This window comes from Scyliorhinus torazame, chromosome 11 (genome assembly GCF_047496885.1).
Source record: "Scyliorhinus torazame isolate Kashiwa2021f chromosome 11, sScyTor2.1, whole genome shotgun sequence".
In the NCBI taxonomy this organism is placed as follows: Eukaryota; Metazoa; Chordata; class Chondrichthyes; order Carcharhiniformes; family Scyliorhinidae; genus Scyliorhinus; species Scyliorhinus torazame.
In genome coordinates, this window is record NC_092717.1 from 93067286 (window position 1) to 93081246 (window position 13961).

Sequence of the window (13961 nt, forward strand, 5' to 3'; positions counted from 1 at the left end):
GGCCCCAATATCCTGCGGGGGAGGTTTGCCAGTGCTGTTCAGAAGGGTTTAAACTAGTGTGGCAGGGGGTGGGAACTGGAACATTAGGCCAGTAAGTGTAGAGACTGGGGGAAAAAGTGAGACTGAGATAAACATAGCGCAGAGTAAGAGCAGGCAGAGGGAAGCCGCAGGGCTCAGCGGGATTGTAGGTCTGGAGTGTGTTTGCTTCAATGCAAGAAGTATAACAGGTAAGACAGATGAACTGAGAGCTTGGATTACTGCATGAAACTATGATGTAATTTACGGAGACATGGTTAAAGGATGGACAGGACTGGCATCTTAACAATTCCGGGATATCGTTTTAGACGGGACAGAAGGGGAAACAAAAGAGGTGGGAAAGTTGCATTGCTGATTAGGGAGCAGATCACAGCTGTGTTGAGGGAAGACACATTGGAGGGATCTTGCAATGAGGCATTATGGGTGGAGCTCAGGAATAAAAAAGGGTTAAATCACAATGTTGGGAGTGCACTATCGACCTCAAAACAGCCTGAGACAGAGGAGCAGTTGTGTAGTCACATACTGAAAAAGTGTGGAAAAAAGGCAGGGTAGTTGTGATGGGTGACTTTAACTTCCCCCATATTGACTGGGAATTGCTCACAGCCAGCGGCTCGGATGTAGAGCAATTTGTTAGCTATGTCCAGGAGGGCTTTTTGATACGATATGTTGCCAATCCAACCAGGGAGGGGGCCATACTAGACTTGATATTGGGGAATGAGCCAGGCCAGCTGATTGATGTTTCAGTGGGGGAGCATTTTGGGCTTAATGATCATAATTCCATAAGATTTTGAGTAGTCCTAGATAAGGATAAGAGTGGCCCAAGGGTGAGGGTGCTGAATTGGGTGAGGGCCAATTACATCCAAATTAGACAGGAACTGGGGAATTTGGATTGGTTGCAGCTATTTGAGGGTAAATCCACGTATGACATGTGGGAGGCTTTTAAAGGCCAGTTGCTTGAAGTGCAGGACAGGCATGTCCCCGCAAAAGTGAAGGATAGAAATGGCAGGATTCGAGAACCATGGACGATAAGGAAAATTGTAAGCTTAGTCAAAAGGAAAAAGAAGGCATATGATAGGTCTAGGCGTCTAAAAACTGACAAAGCGCTTGAGGAGTACAGTGAAAGTAGGAAGGAACTTAAACCTGGAATTAGGAGGGCTAAAAGGGGCCATGAAATGTCTTTAGCAAACATGGTTAAGGAGAATCCACAAGGCTTTTTATGCATATATTTGGAGCAACAGGATAGCAAGAGAAAGAGTAGGCCCACTCAATTATTATTTTTATTATTATTAATAATCTTTATTGAAACAAGTAGGCTTACATTAACACTGCAATGAAGTTACTGTGAAAAGCCCCTATTCACCACATTCTGGCGCCTGTTCGGGTACATGGAGGGAGAATTCTGAATGTCAAAATTACCTAACACCACATATGGGTGGCACAGTGGTTAGCACTGTTGTTTCACAACACCAGGGTCCCAGGTTCGATTCCCCGCTTGCGTTACTGTCAGTGCAGAGTCTGTACGTTCTCGCTGTGTCTGCGTGGGTTTCCTCCGGGTGCTCCGGTTTCCTCGGATGTTATGCTGGAAACACAGGAAGTGGGTGAAATCCTTAATAAGTACTTTGTATTGGTATTGTCTTGTGAGAGTACCTTTAAGACATGGATGTTTAAGCAGTGTACCTTTAAGAAAACAGTGATGTCAGAGAGTGGGTGGAGCTGAGGTCAGGTCAGCCATTTTGCAGTTTAGTTTTGCAGTTTGAAAAGAGCTTAGTAGTGCCTGTGTTTGTAGTGAGCTGGATCTCTGCCATGAAAGGCTATCTCTGGATCATTTGGGTGATTTAAACTCATAATAGTAAAACCTTTAACATGATGTAATTCTGTTTAAAGGTGTTAAGTCTCTTGGAAGTTTGAAGGAACGTTTTGAGGAATTAGTTACTGTTGCAATATTTTCTGAGTTATCTTTGAAGAAAGGGGTGTTAAGAGATCCAATGTTTATTTAAGATGTCAAGTTGAGTTCATGGAATAAACAGTGCTTTGTGCTTAAAAACCCACGTGTCCATAATTGTAATCCCACACCTAGGGAACAAGCCGTGTGTTAGAAAAAGTAACAAATACATTAAAGGGGGAAGTTGGTTGAACTCCATGATACATTTTGGGGTTCTGAAAACGCCTCGCCCATAACCGTATTCACCAGTGAGAAGGACATGACGGATGCTGAGGTCAGAGTTAGATGTGTGCACGCTCTTGAGTATGTTAAAGGAGGAAGTGTTGGGTATTCTAAATTGCATTCAGGTAGACAAGTCCCCAGGGCCGGATGGGATCTATCCCAGGCTTCTGTGGGAGGCAAGTGGAGAAATAGCTGGGAGCTTAACAGCTATCTTTACATCCTCTTTGACCACAGGCGAGTTTCCAGAGGACTGGAAAATTGACCACAGGCGAGTTTCCAGAGGACTGGAAAATAGCCAATGTTGCGCCCTTGTAAGAAAGGAAGCAGGGATAATCCAGCAAATTATAGGCCAGTGAGCCTGACATCAGTGGTGGGGAAGCTTTTGGAAAAGATACTGGGGGACAGGATATATGCACGTTTGGAGGAAAATAGACTCGTTAGTAACGGGCAGCATGATTTTGTACAGCAAATGTAATGTCGCACCATCGTAATTGAGTTTTATGAAGAGGTTTTTTTTAAATAAATGTTTTTTATTGGGTTTTTAAATATTTACTGTTATGTGAGAAGGGAACACGCACAAAAAAACAAAACAAGCAACAACAAACAAAAAAAAAGTTAGAATAAAATAACTGGGAGGGTATTATGTGCTGGCTCAACAACAACAGCTCTGTACAATTGGCAGTATTGTTTTTAGCACATAAGTAGGCATCTGTTTGTGGGGGGTGGGGAGAAACTGGGGAGGTGCATATACATTTGGGCGCCGGGGAAACAATTACAGAACAATTGCAGAGGGCAATACGCGAATGGATATGGTGTTGGTGTTGTCGCTTGCTTCTCCCGGACGGTTTTCTCTGCCATTGTCGTCTCACGATCACCTTCGCTTCCGCCATTCGTCCCGTCTTTCACCCGTATTTTCCTTGTTCTCTGCTCCTGTAGATGCCAAGTTTGTTATTGTTTCCCGTGCCCTCCTTCCGGCTGCCATTCCCTTGTCTCCCCCCCCCCCCCCCCCCCCCCCCCATCTCACAGGTTGCCCTCTATTGTTCCCCATCTCCTCCCTCTTCCACCCCACCCCCCCCTCCCCTTCTTCTGTGGTTCGCCTTTCTTTTCTCTTAGGTTTAGCTGCTATTCCCTCCCCCGCCTCGGCTACTTACCCCTGATTCTTGGCTACCTGGCTATTCTTCTGCTTGTTTGTTGGCCACAAACAGGTCCCGGAACAATTGGGTGAATGGCTCCCACGTTCTGTGGAAGCCGTCGTCTGACCCTCGGATGGCGAATTTGATTTTCTCCATTTGGAGATATTCTGAGAGGTCGGACAGCCAGTCTGCAGCTTTGGGTGGTGCTGCCGACCGCCAGCTGAACAGGATTCTACGGCGGGCGATCAGGGAGGCAAAGGCAAGAGCCTCCGCCCTCCTCCCCAGGAATAGATCTGGCTGGCCTGATACCCCAAAGACCGCCACCTTCGGGCATGGTGAATTTTTTGAAGCGGTGACGAAGAAAATTTATGAGTGAAGGGCTGTAGATGTAGTTTATATGGACTTTAGTAAGGCATTTGACAAGGTCCCACATGGCAGACTGGTACAAAAACTAAATTGACATGGGGTTCGGGGTAGGTTGGCTAGATGGATACAGAACTGGCTTGGTTATAGAAGACCGAGTAGTGGTGGAAGGATGTTTTTCAGAATGGAGATCTGTAGCTTATAGTACTCCGCAGGAATCAGTGCTGGGACCTCTGTTTGTCGTATATCTCAATGACCTGGAGAAAAATGTGGGTGGTCTGATTAGTAAATTTGCGGATGACACGAAGATTGGTGGAGTTGCTGATGGTGCCGAGGATTGAAAAAGAATACAACAGGATATAGATTGGAGACTTGGGCACAGAAATGGCAGATGGAGTTTAATCCGAACAAATGCGAGGTGATGCATTTTGGAGGATCAAATCCAGGTATGAATTATACTGTAAATGGCAGAACCTTTATGAACATTAACATACACAGGAATATGGGCATGCAGGTCGACAGTTCCCTGAAAGTGGCAACACAGGTGGCCAATCCTCCTCTTGCTCAGATTGGTGATTAATGAAGAAAATACTGTCATTCATGTTGATTTGAATGTTTTAGCGATCATAGCTCAATCAAATTTGTTATTTATACAATTGCTTCGTAAAGAGACATTTTTGGCATGTATAGTTGGTGGGACAACAACTCAGGCAGGGATGTGTGTAACAAGGAGGTCACTCACACTGTCTCCCCATCTCGCACCTGGCCCTGTGGTTGCTGTGGCAACTGTTGGCTCGATCCATGCCTGCAAGAGGCAATGGTGGAGAAAGGGCTGAGATAGGGAATTTTTCAGCCCGTGTTGTGTGTCTTTTTGGGGGTGAGATTTATTTTCCTGGTAGGCTTGTGGGAGTGGAGCGAGAGACCACAAGTGGCAAGCTGAAGCATGGTTAGGAAGAACAGGAGCTGGAGAGAACGGCCTGAGACTTATGCAGTGTCCGGAGAAGTGGTCAGGAGAACTGGAGATGGCATCAAGGAGGGCAGACTAGATGCACGGAATTCTCCTGAATCTAAGAAGCCCTGAGATACTGGAAATACCAATGGGTCAAGTGCAATGGGGAATTAGCAACAGGAGTGCCATGAGCGTGCTAATTCTCAGCTTTGCTTCTTTTGCTTCCAGTCCAGTTTTAAACCCAAACCTATTTTGCGAAGATTGGCAATAAAGGATAAAAGAGAGAGGTTTGGGATCACTGCACTTCACTCCTGCAGCATTCTTGCTCACATTGTTTAACAGATAAATCTGCAACACTGTGTTACAGATGGGAGAGGTGGTAGGATAATGTTTCTCCTTCTCACCTCTTGGCTATCTGCAAGAAGATGTGTTTTAGAGGGTGTGTTCTGACTTTTGGAATGTTGTGATTTTCATCAATAAATATTATGCAGGCTTTCATATGAATTTAAATCAAAAGAACACATGGATGTTTATTCACACACCACACCCCAAAATATATGGAATTAAACATACTCACTCCCTTATACACAGATCAAGATGGATTCTAGAGACAAATCATGCGTTTAGGTTTCTAGCAAAATAAAATACAAGAAGTAAATCATGTGTCCAAATTTTAGTACTTTAAAAATGTACGTGTATCAGTCTTGGATGATTCTCCCTTGTGGTTCTTCAGTGAATGGAAGTTGGCAGCCTCTGAGCCACCAGATGAAGTTGTGCTCCAGTTTTGTAGATGGAAACTAATGAATCCCCCTCTCTCATGCTTGGGTTACCTTCTTGGTGGGAGGGGTTCTTTCCTGTTAGTTTGCAGACTGACCTGCTTGGTTCCCTTGTGGAGTCATAAGATTGTTATCTGAAGCCAGTTTTGATCTCAAGATGTCAGGTTTCAGTGCCTCCCATAATTGGTTGGAGCTAGGGTGATTGATGCACAACAGGGAAATGATTGATGATCCATCAACATGCCAGCTACGATTAGCTCACTGGAAAGCTTTATTTGATATTCCCTCCTCACGACCTTGGCAAGCCTGGTAGTCATTTTTTGTTAATCTCTTCCATTGAGCTGGTAAGGGTGGTCCATTTCCACCTGGGAAAGCCATTTGCATTTGAGAACTTTCCAGAAGCAGATTCAGACGTGAGTTCATACTTTGCCTGTGCGGCAATTACAAAGAGTAGCCACCTGACCCTCAGCAGCCATCATGGGCAGCATTTTGACCACTTTTTAAAGTCAATTTTCAAATGCCCACATTGGCTGAAGACTGAAAGGTAGGAATTGGATACCCTTGTAGGAAGGACATGACCGTCACAACTGCTGATTCAAGACAACGAGCTGAGCCCTCAATGTTTTTTCAGTGTTGTGCAGTGTCAAGCGACGGTTATCCACTGTAAGGGGTTTGTTTCTTTAGGATAATGTTTTTCTTGAATGTACATGTACATTTGGTGCCACAACACTGAACAAAGGATCACTGAATTGGAACCTTTGTGCATTCTGTGTGCTTTTCCTGAGACATGTCAGTGTTAGGAAAAAGAGATAGTTGAAGTAATTTATATTTATTTTTGTGGATATTATAAATAAGGTATGGCTTTAAGTAAACTTAATTTATGTTTCTGTATTTGTATAATATATAATATATTTGTATATTTCTGTATAATGCTAAGAAAAGATTAAAACTTCAGTTTTAGCTTCATGTAAAAAAAAAAAAAGTGCCTGCAAGTCTGTAGGTTGGTTTAGATGCCTACATTATATTGAGGGTTTGGTATGTTAAAACAATCACAGGTTTAAAAAGATAAGCTGTTGCTTAGCAACCAGGTGCCACAAAAAAGCAGAAACAGTTGAGTTGAAAGATGCTTACCCAGGAGTAAGCAGCTTTCTTGGAAACTGATAAAACAGGCAGGACAATGCACAGGGACAGAAAGCTAGTTCCAATCTCAGGAACAGCAAGTCCCAGAAACCAGTGAATGGGACAGAAGAGAGCTCCAAGAAGACTGTAGTCAAAGCTGCAAAGAACGCGGCACGGTGGCGCAGTGGGTAACACGGCTGCTTCACGGTGCCAGGGACCAGGTTCGATTCTGACCTCGACTCTGTGTGCAGTTTGCATGGTTTCCCAATGTCTGCGTGTGTTTCCTCTGGGTGCTCCGGTTTTCCCCCTCAGTCCAAAGATGTGTGGGTAAGGTGGATTAACCACGCTAAATTGCCCCTTACTGTCCAAAGGCTAGGTGGGGTTACAGAGATGGGGTAAGGGGTTCTTTTGGAGGGTCAATGCAGACTCGAGGGGCTGAATGGCCTCCTTCTGCACTGTAAGAATACTTCTATTCTATGAACATGAATCTGGAAAAACGATTCTGTTTGGTGAAGTCAAGAGCAGGAGAGGCCCCAAATTAAAGACAGGGCTGCAAGGTGCAGACCTGGGGGACATTAGCTGCGAGAAGCCAGATATCCGAGGTGATAAATAGGTTGGTGACGCCATAATGCAGCTTGTGAAGCAGTGGTGTTCTGTTGGCATGACTGAGCACCTGAGAGATTGCGTGAATGTTTGAATACACATGGTGATCTAGGGAAGAGGAATGCCAAAAGGAGAGGTTGAAATGCTCACGGTGGATCTTTGGTGAAGCTATCTGAGAGAAAACATTATTTGAGAAGTGATTCCAAGGAATATCATGTGAGGGCGGAGTATGGAAACCCTCGTGTGAAAGTCAGAGTTCCAGTGAGATCAGCTGGTTCATCAAGTAACTAGCATCTGGGGGGAAGTGACAAGAAATTCATAGAAGTTATACTGGGTAGCTAGCATCTGTCACTTGTTTTCAGAGTGTGGGTGTCTGACCACATTTCACTGATTGGTTTATCTGGAATGTGTACTTAATAAGAACATTAGAGTCTAAGATGGATTTTGTAACTGGTGTTATCCTTATAAATTTGTATGTGTGTAAAGGTATAGCTGGGGTGAAGGAGTAGTGTGTTCTAGTTAATCTTTTCTTGTTTAATGTGTTATTCCTTTGTTACATGTTCATTGACTATCCTGTGACTGTTCATCCACCGATCTAAAAGTTAGTATTTATCAAGCTGCATTCCATCCTGGGATCTGACTTATCCAGTAGTAACGTCAGTTGGAATCTTAACAAAAGTGGGAGCTCATCTGGGATCTTCTTGCAACTTGGACAGCCGGTTACTGGACGCTGAATAATAATACTTGATCTCTGGTTTATTCTTATAAGGTGGATCTGAACTTGACACAGTGTACTGAAGTAATGGACATAGAAATTAGAATTGCACTGAGGTATGCTATACAGTTCGGAATCCAAAATGTTGTTGGAAATTACGAAGGGAAGATGGAAGATGTAACCCTGACTGACTTATAAAAGTAGTTACGAGTCACTTCCGGGTGCGGCGATGACCAGCTGAGTCGCACGTTTCGGCAGCTCCCGGTGGAACGGACTTTTGGGCTCTTAATAAGAGCCCCAACGGCAATTTTAACGGCTAAAAGTACTGTGCGGTGAACCAGAAGGGAATCCCCCCTGGATACGGATGAAAAGAGAGGAAGGTGGCCGGATTGTGGTGGATCCTTTCGAGCAGCGGCAAGGAAGGCAAGCAAAAACCAAGATGGCGTCGGAAGGTGGCAGTCTAATATGGGGCCCTGAACAACACGAGTTTTTGAAACGCTGCGTGGAAGAACTCAAAAAGGAAATGAAGAAGGAGCTGTTGGCCCCGATATTACAGGCGATCGAAGGGCTAAAGGAGGAGCAAAAGACCCAGGAGCGAGAGCTTCGGGTCGTGAAGGCAAAGGCTGCCGAGAATGAGGACGACATACAGGGCCTGGTGGTGAAGACGGAGATGCACGAGGCACACCATAAACGATGTGTGGAAAGGCTGGAGGCGCTGGAGAACAATGCGAGGAGGAACAACCTAAGGATTCTTAGTCTTCCTGAAGGTGCGGAGGGAGCGGACGTCGGGGCATATGTGAGCACGATGCTGCACTCGTTAATGGGAGCGGAGGCCCCGGCGGGTCCGCTGGAGGTGGAGGGAGCATACCGAGTGATGGCGCGAGGACCGAGAGCAGGAGAAATTCCTAGAGCCATAGTGGTGAGATTCCTCTGTTTTAAGGACGAAGAGATGGTCCTTAGATGGGCAAAGAAAACTCGGAGCTGTAAGTGGGAGAACGCGGTGATCCGCGTATACCAAGACTGGAGTGCGGAGGTGGCGAGAAGGAGGGCGAGCTTTAATCGGGCCAAGGCGGTGCTTCACAAAAAGAAGATAAAATTCGGAATGCTGCAACCGGCAAGACTGTGGGTCACATATCAAGGGAGGCACCACTACTTTGAGACGGCGGATGAGGCGTGGACTTTTATCGTGGAAGAAAAATTGGAATGAGCGGGTTATTAAAAAAAAAAAAACGTTTGAAACAAAGTGGTGGGGCGAGTATGGGGGGGCGAAAAGGGGGGTAAAAAGGGGGGAAAGAGGAGTTTTATGTTATTAATCCTGCGATGTGGTAACTTTTCTCTCTTCCACAGGAGGTGGTGGGGGGAGGAAAGGAGGTGGAGGAGATGGGGCGTTGGCCATTGGGGGCGGGGCCAAGGGGAATCGCGGGCTCGGTTCCCGCGCTATGATAATCATGGCGGGAATAGGGAAGCAGGAAGGAGGGGGCGTCGCACGGTGCGAGCCGAGGTCACGGGGGGAAGCCGAGGTCGGCCAGAGTTTGCTGACTTGTGGGAGCAACATGGGGGGTGTAACTACGCTAGTGGGGGATCTAGCGGGGGGGGGATGGGAGGGGGGAATTATTGGGCTGCTGCTGCTGGGGAGAGGGGGGAGCTAGTATGGGGTGGGATGGGCGGGGGGGCACCGCCTGGGGGTGACACAGCTGCGTGGGAACCAGGTGAGGAGCTGGAAAAAGGGGATGGCTAATCGACAAGGGGGGGGGGGGGGGGGGTAAAAAGCCCCCCAACCCGGCTGATCACGTGGAACGTGAGAGGGCTGAACGGGCCGATAAAGAGGGCATGGGTACTCGCACACCTTAAGAAACTTAAGGCAGACGTGGTTATGTTACAGGAAACGCACTTGAAACTGATAGACCAGGTGAGACTACGCAAAGGTTGGGTGGGGCAGGTGTTCCATTCGGGGCTAGATGCGAAAAACAGGGGGGTGGCTATATTAGTGGGGAAGCGGGTAATGTTTGAGGCAAAGACTATAGTGGCGGATAGCGGGGGCAGATACGTGATGGTGAGTGGCAAACTACAGGGGGAGACGGTGGTTTTGGTAAACGTATATGCCCCGAACTGGGATGATGCCAATTTTATGAGGCGTATGCTAGGACGCATCCCGGACCTAGAGGTGGGAAAGTTGGTAATGAGAGGAGATTTCAATACGGTGTTGGAACCAGGGCTGGACAGGTCGAGGTCCAGGACTGGAAGGAGGCCGGCAGCAGCCAGGGTGCTTAAAGATTTTATGGAGCAGATGGGAGGAGTAGACCCGTGGAGATTTAGCAGACCGAGGAGTAAGGAGTTTTCGTTTTTCTCCTATGTCCACAAAGTCTATTCGCGAATAGACTTTGTTGTTTTGGGAAGGGCGTTGATCCCGAAGGTGAGGGGAACGGAGTATACGGCTATAGCCATTTCGGATCACGCTCCACATTGGGTGGACTTGGAGATAGGGGAGGAAACAGAAGGGCGCCCACCCTGGAGAATGGACATGGGACTAATGGCAGATGAGGGTGTGTGTCTAAGGGTGAGGGGGTGCATTGAAAAGTACTTGGAACTCAATGATAATGGGGAGGTCCAGGTGGGAGTGGTCTGGGAGGCGCTGAAGGCGGTGGTTAGAGGGGAGCTGATATCAATAAGGGAACATAAAGGAAAGCAGGAGAGTAGGGAACGGGAGCGGTTGCTGCAAGAACTTCTGAGGGTGGACAGGCAATATGCGGAGGCACCGGAGGAGGACTGTACAGGGAAAGGCAAAGGCTACACGTAGAATTTGACTTGCTGACAACGGGTACTGCAGAGGCACAGTGGAGGAAGGCACAGGGTGTACAGTACGAATATGGGGAGAAGGCGAGCAGGTTGCTGGCCCACCAATTGAGGAAAAGGGGAGCAGCGAGGGAAATAGGGGGAGTGAGGGATGAGGAAGGAGAGATGGAGCGGGGAGCGGAGAGCGTGAATGGAGTGTTCAAGGCATTTTATAAAAAATTATACGAAGCTCAACCCCTGGAGGGAAGGGAGAGAATGATGGGCTTTCTGGACCGGCTGGAATTTCCCAAGGTGGGGGAGCAGGAAAGGGTGGGACTGGGAGCACAGATTGAAACAGAGGAAGTAGTGAAAGGAATTAGGAGCATGCAGGCGGGGAAGGCTCCGGGAACGGATGGATTCCCAGTTGAATTTTACAGGAAATATGTGGACTTGCTCGCCCCGCTACTGATGAGGACCTTTAATGAGGCAAAGGAAAGGGGACAGCTGCCCCCGACTATGTCTGAGGCAACGATATCGCTTCTCCTGAAGAAGGAAAAGGACCCGCTGCAATAGACCTATTTCCCTCCTAAATGTAGACGCTAAGATTCTGGCCAAGGTAATGGCAATGAGGATGGAGGATTGTGTCCCGAGGGTGGTCCATGAGGACCAAACTGGGTTTGTGAAGGGGAGACAGCTGAATACGAATACACGGAGGCTGCTAGGGGTAATGATGATGCCCCCCACCAGAGGGGGAAGCGGAGATAGTGGTGGTGATGGATGCCGCAAAAGCATTTGATCGAGTGGAGTGGGACTATCTGTGGGAGGTGCTGAGGAGATTTGGTTTTGGAGATGAGTATGTTGGATGGGTGCAGCTGTTGTATAGGGCCCCAGTGGCGAGTGTGGTCACGAATGGACGGGGATCTGCATACTTTCGGCTCCATAGAGGGACAAGGCAGGGGTGCCCTCTGTCCCCATTATTGTTTGCACTGGCGATCGAGCCCCTGGCAATAGCATTGAGGGGTTCCAAGAAGTGGAGGGGAGTACTTAGAGGAGGAGAAGAACACCGGGTATCTCTGTATGCGGATGATTTGTTGTTATATGTAGCGGACCCGGCGGAGGGGATGCCAGAGATAATGCGGACACTTCGGGAGTTTGGAGAATTCTCAGGATATAAACTGAACATGGGGAAAAGTGAGTTGTTTGTGGTGCATCCAGGGGAGCAGAGCAGAGAAATAGAGGACTTTCCGCTGAGGAAGGTAACAAGGGACTTTCGTTACTTGGGGATCCAGATAGCCAAGAATTGGGGTACATTGCATAGGTTAAATTTAACGCGATTGGTGGAACAAATGGAGGAGGACTTCAAGAGATGGGACATGGTATCCCTGTCACTGGCAGGGAGGGTGCAGGCGGTTAAAATGGTAGTCCTCCCGAGATTCCTCTTTGTGTTTCAGTGCCTCCCGGTGGTGATCACGAAGGCTTTTTTCAAAAGGATCGAAACGAGCATCATGAGTTTTGTGTGAGCCGGGAAGACCCCGTGAGTGAAGAAGGGATTCTTACAGCGTAGTAGGGATAGGGGGGGGCTGGCACTACCGAGCCTAAGTGAGTACTACTGGGCCGCCAATATCTCAATGGTGAGTAAGTGGATGGGAGAAGAGGAGGGAGCGGCGTGGAAGAGATTGGAGAGGGCGTCCTGTAGGGGGACTAGCCTACAAGCTATGGTGACGGCCCCATTGCCGTTCTCACCGAAGAAATACACCACAAGCCCGGTGGTGGTGGCGACTTTGAAAATTTGGGGACAGTGGAGACGGCATAGGGGAAAGACGGGAGCCTTGGTGGGGTCCCCGATAAGAAATAACCATAGGTTTGCCCCGGGGAGAATGGATGGGGGATTTGGAATATGGCAAAGAGCAGGAGTAATGCAACTGAAAGATCTGTTTGTGGATGGGAAGTTCGCAAGTCTGGGAGCGCTGACCGAGAAATATGGGTTGCCCCAAGGGAATGCATTCCGGTATATGCAACTGAGGGCTTTTGTGAGGCAACAGGTGAGGGAATTCCCGCAGCTCCCGACGCATGAGGTGCAGGACAGAGTGATCTCAAAGACATGGGTGGGGGACGGTAAGGTGTCAGATATATATAGGGAAATGAGGGACGAGGGGGAGATTATGGTAGATGAACTGAAAGGGAAATGGGAAGAAGAGCTGGGGGAGGAGATTGAGGAGGGGCTGTGGGCGGATGCCCTAAGTAGGGTAAACTCATCGTCCTCGTGTGCCAGGCTAAGCCTGATTCAATTTAAGGTGTTACACAGGGCGCATATGACTGGAGCACGGCTCAGTAAATTTTTTGGGGTAGAGGATAGGTGTGCGAGATGCTCGAGAAGCCCAGCGAATCACACCCACATGTTCTGGTCATGTCCGGCACTACAGGGGTTTTGGGTGGGGGTGACAAAGGTGCTTTCGAAAGTAGTGGGGGTCCAGGTCGAACCAAGCTGGGGGTTGGCTATATTTGGGGTTGCACAAGAGCCGGGAGTACAGGAGGCGAGAGAGGCCGATGTTTTGGCCTTTGCGTCCCTAGTAGCCCGGCGCAGGATACTGTTGATGTGGAAGGAAGCCAAGCCGCCAGGGGTGGAGACCTGGATAAATGACATGGCAGGGTTTATAAAGCTGGAACGGATTAAGTTTGTTCTAAGGGGATCGGCTCAAGGGTTCACCAGGCGGTGGCAACCGTTCGTCGAATACCTCACAGAAAGATAGAGGGAATGGAAAAGAAGAAGGTAGCAGCAGCAGCCCGGGGGGAGGGGTGAGGGGGAGGAATCAGAAGGACTCTCCGGGTTGTTAATATATATGTATAATATGTATAGGTCGTTGCTATAAATATTTGTATATTGGACTGTTAAATCATATTTTTGGAGAGTGTTTATCTGAGACAAGGCATTTGCCATTTAGTTTTAGTTTTAGTTTTTGTTATATATTATTTATTCTTTGTTTATAAAACAGGTCATTGTTATTTATACGGTTATATTATTGTGTAAAGGATACACAATGTACTGTGATGGTTGACCAAAAATTTTCAATAAAATATTTTTTAAAAACGTAGTTACGAGTAAGCTAACTGAATTGGCAGGTAGATCGCAGTTAGAATTAACCGTAGGGACGAAGAAAGCAGGCATAATTCAAGACAGGCAACCCTGACCTATACAAGAATTCTAGGTATGACCTCCGCAAAGCCATCCAAGAGACAATACCAGACTAAGCAAGAGTCACAAAGTAACGACATGGATTTTCGTCGATTTTGGCAAGGCTTAACAACATAACACGCTACAAAGCAAAACCAA

At 47.4% G+C, this 13961-nt stretch overlaps 1 protein-coding gene and 1 long non-coding RNA gene across 2 annotated transcripts in view; one reads left to right on the top strand and one right to left on the bottom strand.

The window, feature by feature from the left end:
- Nucleotides 1-13961, top strand: part of tpd52 (tumor protein D52) — a 324801-nt gene that overhangs the window by 262688 nt on the left and 48152 nt on the right. The gene's annotated exons all lie outside the window — the stretch shown is intronic.
- The window catches only part of LOC140385389 (uncharacterized), a 29716-nt gene continuing 17108 nt past the window's right edge, over nt 1354-13961 (bottom strand). The window contains exon 3 of the long non-coding RNA XR_011933354.1: nt 1354-1615. This is a non-coding gene — a long non-coding RNA (uncharacterized lncRNA). The remainder of the gene's footprint in view (nt 1616-13961) is intronic.